The following is a 10,077-nucleotide window of genomic DNA, read 5'->3' on the forward strand; positions in this document are numbered from 1 at the left end:
ACACAGATACACACACACACACACACACACACAGAGCCAGCCAGCCAGCCAGCTCAGCGATGACATCACGAGCCTCTCTCAGCTGACTGCTATGACATCACAGAGCATGTACATTCCGTTGCTTGCCGTCTGTCAACCACTCAGTCACTGCCAGCCAGACTGGCTGGCTGGCTGGATGGGGGGGCTGCTTGCTGCTGCTGCGTACCTTAGCAAGCTTATTTGCTTGACCGGCCTTCCTCCTCCGCCCACATGCCCACCTATGCCCGATCTGCTGTTCACCTGGATCACAGCTCCGCCCCAACAAGGCAGAGCCTCCCAAAAATGGTACAAACTCACCCACGATCCCCTCCACGGAAAGCTTTAGCAAAAGGCAAAAGCGTTATACGTAATGAAGAGGAACCCGAGTCCAAGACGCATCCGACCAGCCATACATATTTGTGTGTATTAAAGATCACATTTTCTTACATTTAGTTTTTCTGTACTTTATTACATCTTATTGTGATTTATAAATGTATTGTTTCTTTTCCATATGTATGTATGTATGTATGTGTGTGTGTGTGTGTCTGTCTCTGTGTGAAAGTTAGTGTGTGTGTCTGTACGTGTGTGTGCCTGTCTCTGTGTGAAAGTGAGTGTGTGTGTGTGTATGTCTCTCTGTGAAAGTGTGTGTGTGTGGGGGTGTGACAGTGTGTGTGAGTGTCTGTCTGTCTGTCTGTCTTGTTGTCTGTCATATAACTCGCACATCTGTGAGGGCACCATTTTTGCAGAAGAGATGTACACATTTTGGAGCAACATATGCTGCCATCCAGACCTCATCTTTTCCAGTGACGTCCCTGCATTTTCAAAAAGATCACATTTTATTACATTTTGTTTATCTGTACTTTATTACATCTTATTGTGATTTATACTTGTAATGTTTCTTTTCCATATATATGTATGTACAGTGGGGGAAAAAAGTATTTGATCCCCTGCTGATTTTGTACGTTTGCCCACTGACAAAGAAATGATCAGTCTATAATTTTAATGGTAGGTGTATTTTAGCAGTGAGAGACAGAATAACAACAAGAAAATCCAGAAAAATGCATTTCAAAAAAGTTATAAATTGATTTGCATGTTAATGAGGGAAATAAGTATTTGACCCATTTTCAATGCCCTGGCTTAGGGAAGGAGGTTCTCACCCATGATTTGACGGTACATGGCCCCGTCCATCGTCCCTTTGATGCGGTGCAGTTGTCCTGTCCCCTTAGCAGACAAACAGCCCCAAAGCATAATGTTTCCACCTCCATGTTTGATGGTGGGAATGGTGTTCTTGGGGTCATTCCTCCTCCTCCAAACACGGCGAGTTGAGTTGATGGCAAAGAGCTTGATTTTGGTCTCATCTGAGACCACTTTCACCCAGTTCTCCTCTGAATCATTCAGATGTTCATTGGCAAACTTCAGACGGGCCTGTATATGTGCTTTCTTGAGCAGGGGGACCTTGCGGGCGCTGCAGGATTTCAGTCCTTCATGGCATAGTGTGTTACCAATTGTTTTCTTGGTGACTATGGTCCCAGCTACCTTGAGATCATTAACAAGATCCTCCCATGTAGTTCTGGGCTGATTCCTCACCGTTCTCATGATCATTGAAACTCCACGAGGTGAGATCTTGCATGGAGCCCCAGACTGAGGGAGACTGACAGTTATTTTGTGTTTCTTCCATTTGCGAATAATCGCACCAACTGTTGTCACCTTCTCACCAAGCTGCTTGGTGATGGTCTTGTAGCCCATTCCAGCCTTGTGTAGGTCTACAATCTTGTCCCTGACATCCTTGGACAGCTCTTTGGTCTTGGCCATGGTGGAGAGTTTGGAATCTGATTGATTGATTGCTTCTGTGGACAGGTGTCTTTTATACAGGTAACGAGCTGAGATTAGGAGCACTTCAACAGAGTATGAAAGACACCTGGGAGCCAGAAATCTTGCTGATTGATAGGGGATCAAATACTTATTTCCTTCATTAACATGCAAATCAATTTATAACTTTTTTGAAATGCATTTTTCTGGATTTTTTGGCTGTTATTCTGTCTCTCACTGTTAAAATACACCTACCATTAAAATTATAGACTGATCATTTCTTTGTCAGTGGGCAAACGTACAAAATCAGCAGGGGATCAAATACTTTTTTCCCCCACTGTACATACATATATATGGAAAAGAAACATTACAAGTATAAATCACAATAAGATGTAATAAAGTACAGATAATCAAAATGTAATAAAATGTGATCTTTTTGAAAATGCAGGGACGTCACTGGAAAAGATGAGGTCTGGATGGCAGCATATGTTGCTCCAAAATGTGTACATCTCTTCTGCAAAAATGGTGCCCTCACAGATGTGCGAGTTATATGACAGACAAACAGACAGACAGACAGACAGACACTCACACACACTGTCACACCCCCACACACACACACTTTCACAGAGAGACATACACACACACACACTCACTTTCACACAGAGACAGGCACACACACGTACAGACACACACACTAACTTTCACACAGAGACAGACACACACACACACACACATACATACAGGATAACGCCAAACCACATTCTGCCCAGATTTCAAGCGCATGGTTGCATAGGCAGAGAGTGCGGGTGCTAGCATGGCCTGCCTGCAGTCCTGACCTGTCTCCAAATTGAGAATGTGTGGCGCACTAGTGCAAATTAAGACAACGAAGGCCCTGTGCAGTTGCGCAGCTGAGGAAATGCATAATGGATGAATGGGGGAAAATCCCGCTTGCTAAACTTAACCAAGTGGTGTCTTCAGTGCCCAAGTGCTTAATAAGTGTTATTAAAAGAAAAGGTGATGTTACATAGTGGTAAACAGTCGACTGTCCCAACTTTCTTGGTTTCTTTTCACTGCTAATGAGATGCTGTAGAGTGAGTTAGTTATATTGCTTTCAGGAGCTCTAATCGTATTGATGAGTTCATGCAGCATTTTTAATTGAATTTCAAAAAGAAATCCTTGCTGTCTGGCCTGTGTGTATGAGATGTACTCTGTCAATCTTTGGCTAACAACTGAAACATTGGTAGAACAGAAATGGCAACATAAAAAAGAAAAGTACATTTTAAAAGAGCACATTAAATAGGATGAATATACAGTTTTTTACAATCACTTTGTCACTAATTTCAGAACCTTGATGTCATTTTTCAAAACTCTAGACACAAAACTCAAAACGGTCATCACTTGTAACACAGGCTGTCCAATGTTCAAGACATTGCATTGTGCATTCATATCTTTAAAGAAACCTTGCACTTGCAGACTTGTTGGTTCAAATAACTCATTTATCATGAAATACCATAGTAACATAGTAAAACAGAAGATACCGATAGTTTCACTGTGTAGTTGTTCGTACAATCATTAAATATTGTAGTACAAAATATGTGATACATGTTTCATTATGGTACTACACATAAATACATCACTGTAAAAGGACTAGTAGAGAGAATACTACAGACACAGTGGAATCATTGAACAAAATCTGAAATACAATACAATACAATACAATCAAATCACACCATAGGTTTCTTTGAATCCATGCAACAATAATTAGCTACAAAAAAGAACAAAACTACAGTAAAATGTCAACTGCAGTGTTCCTCACCTGGCTTAGTGTAAAAAGCAAAACAAAGGATTGATTACCGTACTTCTAAATTTCCATCAGCCCTGTGTTCAGGTTCAGGTTCTCACAACCATTTTTCACAAGAGGCATCTTGAAACTGAACATACCTGAACATATTCAGTCATCAGCTGCTTCACTCTGTCTGCATTTCTTTCAAAAGGCACACTATACTCTGTGCTACACATTGGTATGCAGTATACAGTCATTTGACAATTGAGAGTAGCCTAATGTTTTGTGCATGCTGAAGACTTGCCGCTTCTCAGTACGGAAATTTCTGATGATTGAGGCCACAGTTGATCCTGAGTTGATTCTGAGGTTTGATTGAATCATTGTAGCTGCCTCAGTCATGGTCATGCCATGATTTACAACATGCTCTACAACTATTTCTCGGATTTCACTGGACACTATTTGCTGTTGCTGCCGCTGTCTGGTCCGTGGCCTTGTCCTCTACCACGTTCCCCCAACACCTCTCAAATGAGGCCCATGGCTGCCTCTCTGGTGAGCCCTAAGCCCTCCTCTATGACGAGGCCCATGACCACCTCTCAGAAGGGGTGCATGTCCCCTTCCATTCCTTTGACCACCACGTCTTCCTCCTCCCACTGCTTTACCTCTATTGTGACCTGGATGACCTGCCGGCTCCATGTTATCACTGTGTTGCTGGGGTGGATAGCACTCATTTCACTCGATACTCGTACCACAATGTGAAATCAATCATCAATAACCAGTTGGCAGTATTGGAAAAGCAATTACAAGGGCCTGCATACATACAGTAATGTCAAATCTGATGTGGAAGAACAATCATCTTCAACCAGGTTGGAGCGTTAGTTGCAATGCCTTTAATACACGCAGCGTGGAGAGGAACAGTGACTCAAGAAGATCCCAAAGTCACTCTGCCTTCATTTTAACAGTCAGAGCTTTTATACACAAAAATCAAAGAGCTGGTTATAATCAGAAAGTCATTACTATGTTATCTTAAAAGTTAGCTAAGCAGAATTTATATCATTATAGGACAGAGTTCATAGATCAACACATGGATTAGGGAGCAGGCACTTCAATCATACTGTTTGACATTGTCTCCAAGATTCTCATCGTAAATAAAAAACAGAAATCAAACTACCTTCTGGCCTGACCTTCTAGCTTGACCTTATCTTTCTTAAGTATACAAGAAAGAAAAACAGGTATTAGAGAAAGAATTTCCAACTTTCCTTCCACACTGAAAACATGGTGTGGAAAAGTGCTACATGATGATGAATGATGATGAAATATTACATCCATAGATAATGTAGTCCAACTGGTTCATGCTCCTCGGTTATTGGTGTCAATGGATCTCATTATCCTGAAACTTTCATTATCGAAACATGGAATACTCTTCGTCAGTTTCCATAAAACTATGAATTAAGAGTAATGCAACAGTCACTTATCATTTTGAGCAGCTGTATCAATTGATAGTTAGATCTTTGTAATGAAATGAATAGACAGTGATCTCAGATGTAATGTGTGAATTGCATTTTGAAATGGTAATTCTTTGATGTTAAGTTGTGTCATTTTAGTTCAATGAACAAATGATCTGAGGTTGATGTGTATTGTATCCAAGCAATTGAAAAATGTGCATTTTGATCATTGGGTGTGAGTTTTGTGTCTAGAGTTTTGAAAAATGACATCAAGGTTCTGAAATGAGTGCCAAAGTGATTGTAAAAAAGTGTAATATCAGGGGACAGTGGCTATTACTGATCTGGCCTTCCATGGCCTCTGTATTAATGTAACAGGTCACATTGTATGTGTACACTGATACTTGATAGTATAATATAGTACAAGTAAAAAACATACATAGGTATCATAGAAGTATTTTGCAGAAATGATTAAGGATACTTATCAAAATGGAGAGGAAATGCTAAATCCAGTCTCCCCAGGCTGAGCTTCTATTGCTACACCTGCTAAGTGGCTGCTGGCCCCACTATATGGATAGAGCCACACCAAGTACAAGAGTCTCCCCGTTGCTATTTATATCTCCCTATCCAGTCTTCTATACGTGTCAGGGTGGGGTGCCTATTCCCCTGTGTGTGTGTGAAAGTGTGTCTGTGTGTGTGTCTGTAAGTGTGTGTGTCTGTCTGTGATAGTGTGTGTGTGTGTCTGTCTGTCTGTCTGTCTGTCTGTCTGTGAAAGTGTGTGTGTGTGTGTGTGTGTGTGAAAGTGTGTGTGAGTGTTTGTCTGTCTGTCTGTCATGTAACTTGCACATCTGTTAGGGCACCATTAATGCAGAGATGTACACATATTGTTTATTTTCCATATATATGTATGTATGTATGTATGCATGTCCAATTGCTTTGACAATACAAATGCACTGAATTGAGACAGAGAGAGAGAGAGAGAGAGAGAGAGAGAGAGAGAGAGAGAGACAGAGAGAGAGAGGTGCTAAGGCACATTTGTAACATAAATTAGGGAACATTTGAAACATGCTTAGGGAACATTCATAAGAACATAAGAACATAAGAACATAAGAAAGTTTACAAACGAGAGGAGGCCATTCGACCCATCATGCTCGTTTGGTGTCCATTAATATCTAAGTGATCCATGGATCCTATCCAGTCTATTTTTAAATGTTCCCAAACTTTCAGCTTCTACCACTTTCCATCTTGAATGCCTTGAAGCCCAATTTCCATTTGTGTCCCCTGGTGTGTGTGTCCCTGCTGATCTGGAAAAGCTCCTCTGGTTTGAGGAACCTTTCATGATTTTGAAGACTTGGATCAAGTCCCCACGTAATCTCCTCTGTTCCAGGGTGAAAAGGTTCAGTTCCCTCAGTCTCTCCGAGTAGGACTTTCCCTTCAGACCTGGAATAAGTCTGGTTGCTCTCCTCTGAACTGCCTCTAAAGCAGCAATATCCTTCTTGAAGTGTGGTGCCCAGAACTGTACACAGTATTCCAGATGAGGTTTAACTAGCGCATTGTACAGTCTTAACATTACTTCCCTTGTTTTAAATTCTACACTTTTGACGATATACCCTAGCATTCTGTATGCCTTTTGTATTGCTTCCCCACATTGTTTGGATGGAGAAAGTGAATCCACATAGATTCCTAGGTCTTTCTCATGCATTACTTCATCTAGATCTGTACCTCCCATAGTGTAATTATAGTGGACATTTTTGTTTCCTGCATGTATTACCTTGCACTTGTCCACATTGAATTTCATTTGCGAGGTGTCAGCCCACAACTGAATTTATCTAAGTTCCTCTGAATAGCATGTGCTGCCAAGATTGTATCTGCTGAGCCACCTATTTTAGTATCATCTGCAAATTTGACAAGGTTGCTAAGTATCCCAGAGTCCAGATCATTAATATAGATTAGAAAAAGCAAAGGCCCTAGTACTGATCCCTGTGGAACTCCACTAACAACCTCACTCCAGTTAGAAGTGACTCCTCTAATCTGTTTCCTATACATCAACCAGTTCATAATCCATCTACTTACATTACCCTGAATGCCGACAGCTTCCAATTTGAGGATCAGTCTTTGGTGTGGAACCTTATCAAAAGCTTTTTGGAAATCTAAGTATATCATATCATATGCTTTCACGTGATCTACAGCTGCAGTTGCATGTTCAAAAAAATTTATTAAGTAAGTAAGACATGATCTGCCTCGTCTAAACCCAAGTTGACTATCTCCAAGAATATGGTTTTCATTGAGATGCTCCTCTTATTTTCTGTCTAATCATTTTTTCCAACATTTTACAGGTGATGCAGGTGAGACTGATTGGTCTGTAATTTCCTGGCTCAGTTTTGTCCCCTTTCTTGTGGATTGGTATGAAATTTGCTGTCTTCCAGTCAGTGGGAACATCCCCTGTTCTAAGTGTCATTTGGAATAATCGAGTTAGCAGCCTATACATAATTTCCCTCATTTCTTTAAGTACTGTTGGAAATATCCCATCTGGCCCAGGTGATTTGTTTGATTTTAATTCTGCTAGTCCCTTTAGTACCTCCTCCTCATTTATCCTGATCTCTCTTAGGGTTTGACTGGATTGATTGTCAACCTGTGGCATGTCATCTGTTTCTTCTTTTCTAAAAACCTCTGTGAAATACTCATTTAGAATATTTGACACATCTTGTTCGTTTTCCAAGATACCTCCATTTTTGCTCTTTATCTGTTTCACCTCCTCCTTAATTGACCGCTTGCTGTTGTAATTTTGAAAAAAGCTCATTGCATTGGTTGTAGCTCCAAGAGCTATGTTTCTTTCTATTTCCCTCTTTGCTTTCCTGATCCCTTTCTTAAGATCTCTTTGCAGCTCAACATATTCTATGTATTTTGTTTCATCACCATCCCTTTTGTATGTGCTATACAACATTTTCTTCCTCTTTATATTTTTTTGCATGCCTCTGGTTTGTATGTATGTATGTATGTATGTATGTATGTATGTATGTGTGGAAGGAAAGTTAGAATTTCTTTTCTCACAACTGTTTTTCTTTCTTGTATACTTAAGAAAGATAAGGTCAAGCTAGAAGGTCAGGAGGCCATAAGGTAGTTTGATTTCTCTTTGTTATTTACAATGAGAACCTTGGAGACAATGTCAAACAGAATGACCTACGTGCCTGTTCCCTAATACCATGTGTAGACCTATGAACTCTGTTCTATAATGATATATGTTCTGCTTAGTTAGCCTTTAAGATAACATAGTAATGACTTTCTAGCATGTATGTATGTATGTATATATATATATATATATATATATATATATATATATATATATATATATGTATGAATGTATGTATGTCCAATTGCTTTGACAATACAAATGAATAGAATTGAGAGGGAGAGAGAGAGAGAGACAAACAGACAGACTGACAAACAGAAAAACAGACAGACACAGAGACACACACACACACACACACAGAGCCAGCCAGCCAGCCAGCTCAGCGATGACATCACGAGCCTCTCTCAGCTGACTTCTATGACATCACAGAGCACGTACATTCCATTGCTTGCCGTCTGTCAACCACCCAGTCACTGCCAGCCAGACTGGCTGGCTGGCTGGATGGGGGGGCTGCTTGCTGCTTCTGCGTACCTTAGCAAGCTTATTTGCTTGACCGGCCTTCCTACTCCTCTGCCCACATGCCCACCTATGCCCGATCTGCTGTTCACCTGGATCACAGCTCCGCCCCAACAAGGCAGATCCTCCCAAAAATGGTACAAACTGATTCACGTTCCCCTCCACGGAAAACTTTAGCCCAAAATAAGGGACACATTCTGTAACAACATAATGGATGCCCACCCAACCTGTGACAAAACTGAGAAAAAAGAAAAACGCTCAGTCCTCCTGGGGTAGGGACACACAGCCACCCTGGCTGCCCAATATGTCAGCGCCTACCACAGCCTGAGGGACACAGTGACACACGAGCACCGACTGTAAATATAATGTAAATACTCGTTTGTAATGCATGTCGTTGTATTTCAAAAAAGGAATCTGGAAATAGTAAACCTATTTTCTTTATTTGTATGTATTAAAGATCACATTTTATTACATTTTCTTTTTCTGTACTTGATTACGTGATTCATAATTCTATTATTCATTTTCCGTGTATATGTATATATGTATGTATGTATGTGTGTATATATATATATATATATATATATATATATATATATATATATATATGTATATGTATGTATGTCCAATTGCTTTGACAATACAAATGAATTGAATTGAGAGGGAGAGAGAGAAAGAGAGAGAGAGAGAGAGAGAGAGAGGAATATGAGCTCCTAAAAAACATTTGTTTTTATACATAAGCAGATTTAATTTGTCATTTACAAATGAATATATAGCACTATAAACATACACAGAAGACATGGAATAGAAATTCAGAAGAAAAAGTATTCAAAAAATAATAATTTTAATAAAAACACAAAAAGTAGAAAGCAGAGAGACAGTTCAGGAAGAAAAGTCAGAAAAGAAAAGCTGAAGACAAGAATTGGAGGTAAGACCTTTCACCTATAGACACAAATTATTAAACAAAACAATATATATAAATAAAATAAATAAGCATTCTCAGTAGTTGACTCAGCTAATGAAAATGCAGAGCTCACTTTGAATAGAGTGACAGTAGGAGAGAGCCCAACTGCCACTGAGACTGATACAAATCTATCGAACAGCAGTCTGACTGCAGAGCTGCCTTTTGAAATCCGATACCCTGAAGACATTCGCTCTACACAGGCTAAGAAGTACTACAAACAAGCTGTGATGAGAGCATCTCCTGAGACCCTCATCCTAGACTACACCGGTAAAGGAGAAAACAGGGTCAAGAACAATCTACTGTTCTACACCGCCTTTCACAAAACCCTGTGCCAGACATACCCCAATAACAACAAGAGGGGCATTAGCAGAGGCAGGCAGATCTCAGTGCTGGTAGAGAAAGACACAGACAGTGTGATGCT

The 10,077-nt window shown here is 40.2% G+C and overlaps 1 non-coding gene across 1 annotated transcript; it reads right to left on the reverse strand.

Annotated features, from left to right (window-relative positions):
• Positions 1-293: 293 nt before the first annotated feature.
• Positions 294-408, reverse strand: LOC136746362 (U5 spliceosomal RNA). Its single transcript, XR_010816380.1, has one exon. It is a non-coding gene; the product is annotated as a U5 spliceosomal RNA (small nuclear RNA).
• Positions 409-10,077: the final 9,669 nt, after the last annotated feature.

Source organism: Amia ocellicauda, unplaced genomic scaffold (assembly GCF_036373705.1).
Source record: "Amia ocellicauda isolate fAmiCal2 unplaced genomic scaffold, fAmiCal2.hap1 HAP1_SCAFFOLD_99, whole genome shotgun sequence".
In the NCBI taxonomy this organism is placed as follows: Eukaryota; Metazoa; Chordata; class Actinopteri; order Amiiformes; family Amiidae; genus Amia; species Amia ocellicauda.